Below are 6,861 nucleotides of genomic sequence, written 5' to 3'. Positions count from 1 at the left end.
TCGTGCTCCTCGGCGACTCGTGCCGCGACTCGGCGACTCGGCCTTCGCCGGGCGGGGGTCAGCGACCGCTCCTTCCTTGACCCGAGCGGCGCGAAGACGCGCAGTGCCAGGAGATATGCAAGGCGCCCCCGCTGCACCCGTCCTGCTGGCGCTTTCGGGGACCCAACACCAGCAGCTGCGTCCTTCGCCCTGCAGCTCCCCCAGCGGCCCCGCCCCTCGCCGCCGGGCTGCGAGCTTTAAAGCGACTGTGGCCCCCGCCTCCTCCGGTCCATCAATGCTCGCAAGCTTTCCGCCGTCGGTCCGCTCAGTCCCCAAACGACCGGCTGGCATGGGAAGTTGCCCGGCTTCAGAGCTTAACTGAACTCCACCAGCCCCTCTGGCCCCAATTTCTCGTGTGAATAGTGGTGATATTACTATTCAACTTGGGCTAAAAGAGAGTTCTGGTGGAGCAATGGAAAAGCGCCCACCAGCCACTCCTTGGGAGAAAGATGTGGCAGTCTGCTTCGTAAAAATTTAGTTTGGGTAATTCTGCATCAGTTCTACTGTTTCCGATAGGGTCACTATGAGTTGATTCCACCACAAGGGTCTAGAGCCCTGAAACTGTTGAATTTGACCACCAGCCCCAGCATCCCTGGTAGTGCCGCTGGTTAAGCTTTGAGCTGCTAACTACATGATCAGTGGTTCAAACCTACCAACCACTCTGAGACAAAGATGAGACTGCTTCCATAAACATTTACGGTGGTGCTGTGGGCTAATGCGTCAGACTGCAGTCGTTTGAACCGCAAAGTCAGTGGTTCAAGCTCACTAGCTGCTTCTTGAAAACCCTATACAGGGTTGCTATGGGTCGGAATCGACTTGACTCACTTAACAACAACAATGGAGGACAGAGTCCTGGTGTGACGCTGTGGATTGATGAGCCAGACTGCAAACCCTATAGGTATAATCAGAAACCCTATACATGATAGCTCTGACTCCGTGGCACTTAACAACAACAATGGAGTCCTGACAGTGTTTCTCTGCTATTCCATAAGGTTTTCAGTGACTAAATACTTGGAAGTAGTTTGTCACTCCTTCTTCCTAGTCTGTCTTGTCTGGAAGCTCATTTGAAACCTGTCCACCATGGGTGACCCTTCTGGTATCTAAAATACCGGTGGCATAGCTTCCAGATGATATCATGTTTGGTAAGGTGGAGGGTCAGAGAAAAAGAGGAAGACCCCCCAGCGAGATGGACTGGCCAAGTGGCAACATCAATGGACTCAAGCGTGGCAACAATTGTGAGGTTGGCCCAGGATCCCACAGTGTTTCGTTCTGTTGTGCATAGGGTCACTATGAATCAGTACTGACTCGATGGCACCTAACAAGAACAATGGAGTCCTAATGTGATGCTGTGGGTTAATGTGCCAGACTACAAAGCCATTTGAACTGCAAGGTCGGTGGTTCAAGCTCACCAGGTGCTCCTTGGAAACCCTATACAGGGTTATGGGTCGGAACCGACTCGACGCACTTCACAATAACAACAACAATGGAGCAATTCTACTTTGAGTCAGAATCATTCTACTGCAGGCTGTGAGCTGCTTCAGTTCTACCAGCCCCTCCCAAACATAGCTCTGGATCCCTTTCTGCTTTCTTCAGCCCTGAGGTAAGCAGTGGTAGACTTCAGGAACCTCCCTGTGGAACAGTTTGAGTAACTTCTACCCTAACTCTGACTGGGGTCTGACCGCAGCACAGGCCAGCAGAGCTCTTAGTCTTGGGGACAATCGTTTCCATACAGCCTGGCTTTTTGGAGATTCACTGGAAATCTGAAGACTCCAGTCCTAATCCCAGCGTGGCTTGGCCTGGGTGGGACTTTGGGGGCCTGTCTTCTTACTTGGAAATTGAGGGCATTAGGGTCTAGCATTTGACTATTCCATTTTAGTTGACTTTTTTTTTTTTTTAAATAACAGTATTACTTAAGGTCTCATACTTGCCATCATGCTTGTGGTTGGTAACTCATGAGACTTAAACTTTTCTATTTCAAGCATGAAAATTCCTCAGACTCCAGCCTCGTTCTTATGACCCAATTATTTTTGAGTCTCTGAGCCTGTCTCCTCTCCGTCTGTTCACTTCTTTGTGCCTCAGTTTCCTCAGCTGAATACTAAGGGGTTGAGCAGTGTGGTCTCTCAAGGGGCCTTCCAGAATCAATCTCTTTTGATTCTTGGGATGCAAGGTGGGGTGTTCTTGGGCCATAGGTTCTGAGCAGGCTGTGACTCCTGCCCGGAGCTATACCTTCTCCTGGCCCTGAATTAGAACTAGAGGCACAGAACTCCTCCCTCCTATTCCCTGGCAGGCCCAATGAGACTATCTATCTGTTACCCCTTGGGCTACGAACCTGAAGGTCAGCAGTTCAAAACTACCAGCTGTTTCATGGGAGAAAGATAAGGTTTTCTGCTCCTGTAAAGATTTACAGCCTTGGAAACCCGGTACAAGATCACAATGAGTCAGAACTGACTCTAAGGCACATAACCACCACCACCACCCCTCTCCCAAGGGCTCAGGAGTTTGAAGTCTACCCCATCCTCCCATCTCCACACATATCTGGGGGTTGTTCTGAGCTGAATTAGACAGCAGCCTTGCGAAACCTGTGTCCTGGAGTCCCAGAGACCCCCAAGAAGGAGCACAAAGGTAGAGACAGTGGAGTTGACCAATGCATTTGGGGACTAAACTTCGAATTTGGTATACTATGACCCTGCAACCAGGTCACAGAGGAAGGCCACATGTGTCTCTGGTGCCCTTTACTCTTCAGTGACCAGATGTCCAGGACTCCTGCAAATGACTGGTTAGTCTAAGGCCTCCCATTCCACCAGCTGTTCTTCTTGTCCACAGTCTGGGAACCCATCTGACCTCCTTTCTCCTTTGGATGGGATCTTACAAATTAACAGGAGTTAATGGCCTTAGCTCATGTCAGAATCAGCACTCAAACCCATGATCTTTGCCTTTCCAGAGCCAGGAGGAGGCAGGAGGATGCAGGACAGACAGCTGAGTGCACTCAAATCTCTGATTCCCTTGAGAAAAGGCCAGAGTCTGGCTGGGCCTAAGCAGCCAGGGTGGTTTCCAGCAAGTGGCCCCAGGGTCTGAGTCCACATTTGAGGGACTAAGGGAGTTCCAGGAGCTCCCCTCCCAGACTGGCAGCTACATAGGGCTTAGCAGGAGGTTCTAACCTAGGAAAAAGTTCAAGTTCAGTCCAGAGTTGGAGCTGCTTTGTGGCCAAATTTATCATCAATAATTATAATGACATAATAAAATAATGAGACAAAATGTGTGTGAATTGAATGGAACACTGATCCTCTCTGTAAACCTGCACCCAATTTACACACAAAAGTTGAAAAAAAATAGTGATAAAATAGAGCTAACATTTATTAGATAACATAAGTAGTAGCTTCTTTATAGTTATGAAGGCCCTTTGTATCATTAACTCTTTTCGTCTTCATGACTCTATGAAGTAGGTACTAGTTATGCTCCTGTTTTATAGATGAGGAAACACACCGAGGATAAGTAACTAGACCAAGGTTCATATAGCTGGGCTATACGTGGTGGGGGCAGGCTTCTACCTCAGGTCTGACTCTCTGGCCCAAGCCCTGGGTCATCATGCTCCAATGCCTCCCTCACTCGATTGGACTGTCAAGAGCTGTGTCCACAATTCAGACAAAACCAAGGTTATCAAGTACAAGGTGGGGGTTAGTAGTGTATGGGGACCAGCTTTTAGATGATTGTAAGAGCCTATTGTGGGCACCTCTTTGCTATTCACCACTGAGTGACATCAAGTTGGCAGCATGAATAGGCCATGGTGGGAGTCTTTACACTATGGGAATTGGCAAATGCTACAAATTTGGGCTTTTATTCTCCTGGGAAACCTATTGTTAAACATCTTCCAGCACAGCACCTGTGGGAACCAGGAAAAACTAGGTTCTAGATGAGCAGTTTCTTTGAGTAGAATGTACAAAGGAACCTGCTAGATCTCAAGACCTTCTCCTCAGAGGATACAGGACTGCCAGGTTATTCTGAGTCCCAGCACCGGGAAGAAGCTGAAAAAGCTGAGCATGGAGTTGATTCCTGGCCCTCTTATTTATTGATAGTGAGTCTTGAGGCAAACAATTTAAACTTGCCTAAAAGGAAGACAAAAACATTATTGACTTCACTGAACCTTCATGAAAATGAAATGTCACAGATGAATAGGGGCTTTGTAAACTGAACAGTGCCATTCAAAAGATATATTTAGTACTTTTCCAACCTGCCTGTCCTCAGCATTTCCCATCACAGGATCCTAATGACCCGCAGCTACACTGAGTCCCTTAGGGGTGTAGACAGCCCAGCAGACATGGCTGAACTGTGCAGTGCTATCCCCCTCACGAGGACCCTTGGCATCAGTCCAGATAACAAAGGTCCCAGCTGGACCTCTCAGCTGCTTCAGAAGTGAACATCTCGGTTACAACCTCTTGCTTCTTCCTATATTGTTTGGGGAAGTTACATGAGAAAATTTAAAAAATATTATTTTAGAATAAAAGAGCCCTGGTGATGCAGCTGTTAAAGCATTTGGTTGCTAAAGAAGAGGTTGGCAGTTTAAACCCTCTAGCCACTCCATCGAGAAAGTTATGACGACCTGCTTCCATAAAGACTCACAGCCTTGGAAACCCTATGGGGCAGTTCTACTCTGTCCTGTGTTGTTAAGTGAATGGCGTTCGTGTATGGGGTTTGCAAGGGGTATTTGACCCTTGCCTGTTTGAACCTGCTGGGTTTGAACTGCCACCCTACCTGTACAGTGTTTTTTCTACAGTGCCACACTCTGCCCTATGTTGTTGTTGTTGTTGTTGTTAAGTGCCATCGAGTCGGGTCCGACCCATAGCGACCCTGTACAGGGTTTCCGAGGGTGTAAATCTTTACGGGAGTAGAAAGCCTCATCTTTCTCCCGCGGAGCGGCTGGTAGTTTCGAACCGTTGACCTTAAGGTTCGCAGCCCGATTCGTAACCACTACGCATACCTTCAATTCAGTTGTGACTCATAGCAAACTTATATAGGATTTCCAAGGAGTAGCTGGTGGGTTTGAACTGCCAACCTTGTGATTAGCAGTCCAGAGCTTATTCTACAGTGCCACACCAGGACTCCAGTCTTATAGAGTAGCTAGCTATAAGTCAGAATTGACAGCAGTGGGTTTGGTTTGGTTTGGAACAAGTTTAAGTAAACTGATATGTAACTGGCATTGTCCAAGTACGTGGGCAAGCCCAAGTGTCCCCTGGACAATCAGACTCACCTGGCCAGCCCAGGGTCTCTGGCCATTAGAATGACCTCAGACACAATGGGATGGTTCTTCACTCAAAACATTCTTCTCTTCTCAGGGAGGCCTTTCTGGGAGCTAGAGAACAAGTCAGATTCAATAAAGTACAAAAACAACATGGAATTCAAAACAAGAGCTATTTATTACAAAACGAAATGGTTTCTGATCATCTCTGGAATTTTTTTTTTTTAAATAAAGTGTGCTCAAGCAGCTGGCTGGAGGGTGAACTGACCGACAAATGTCTTCTTGGTCCACCCGCAAGTTTGTGGAACACATCACATTTTTGCCGATTCCTGGGAGCGGACACCCATATTCACCTGCAGCCCCTTCCAAGCAACAAAACCTGATAGTTCAAAGCTACATGAACCTGGGTGGCCCTGTCCCCAGAGAAGTATTTGCCAACCTGGGCATGGATGAAGAGGAGAAAGCGGGCAAGGAATTCTCCTCCCATCCTTGGAAAGCAGAAGAGACAGAGGGACCGTTTGTCCCCAGTGTGGCCAAATTAGTGGGAAGAGATGGGAAGAAGGCTGAGAAATACGAATGACACAAGGGGATATAAGCATTGTGGGACACCTCTTTTGCTAAGAGCCAAGAACAGATTCTTGAATACCACCTCCAGCAGAACCCCCCAGATGGCTGCCCCCACCCAGTCAGAAGAAATTAACCCCACCTGTGTGTGTGCAGGGGGTGGCGGGGGGTGGCAGGGAGTAAGCAGAGATGCTCCATCCCTGCTCGCCTTCCCTTCCACAGATGCAATTAAGCAAGCAGCCCAGACTCAGCACATAGGCAGGGCTTCCTGCTGCGGGAAATCACAAGGGCTGCAGCCCTGGAAGAGGGAGGTCATCGGGCCCCAGATCGAATTAACTGGCTGCATTTCCTCTATTAACATTAATGACAGTCTGAGCTTCCCTCCTCCCCACCACCCCGTAGGTAGCACAGCCTGTCCCTGGGACCAATTTCCAGTCTCCGTGGCAACCGCCTCCTGAAGATGCTCTATAGAGCTCTGACCTTGGCAGGGTTGGTAGGGGCTACAGGGGAGGGAGAGGGAAGGCAGCAGAAATTTGTCTGTAAGCCCTGAAGCATCACAGTCCTCCAAGACAATGTGTGCCGTCCTGTCCCAGGGTGGGGAAGGAGGCTGAGCAGGGCTGGCTGGGGGCCACCCAATGGTCTTCCTAATCCTTATTTGGGAAGGAAATGGAAGGAAGAGCTCTGAGCTTCATGCTTGGGTGTTACAGGGGTGCAGAGAAGGTGCTGTGATGCATCTCTAGGTGTTTTGAGTTTGGGGAAAAAGAGAGGGAGGAAATAGTGCCACATAGAGGGGAAATGGCATTGGAGTGAGGTAGCAGGGCTGTCAGCAGGGCAAGTCCAGCAAATGACAGGCCTGAGTACTCAACCCCAGGACCCCCTGGGATCCAAGCTTCCCACTCTGCTGCCCTCTCATCTGTTCAGCAGAGGGGAGGGTAGTCCCGACACAGAGGGCAGGGTTGTCCCGACACAGAGGGGGGGGTGGTCCCGACACAGAGGGCAGGGTGGTCCCGACACAGAGGGCAGGG

Source organism: Chrysochloris asiatica, unplaced genomic scaffold (assembly GCF_000296735.1).
Source record: "Chrysochloris asiatica unplaced genomic scaffold, ChrAsi1.0 scaffold00070, whole genome shotgun sequence".
In the NCBI taxonomy this organism is placed as follows: domain Eukaryota; kingdom Metazoa; phylum Chordata; class Mammalia; order Afrosoricida; family Chrysochloridae; genus Chrysochloris; species Chrysochloris asiatica.
The sequence above is the reverse complement of the archived record's forward strand: the minus strand, read 5'-3'. Positions refer to the sequence as shown.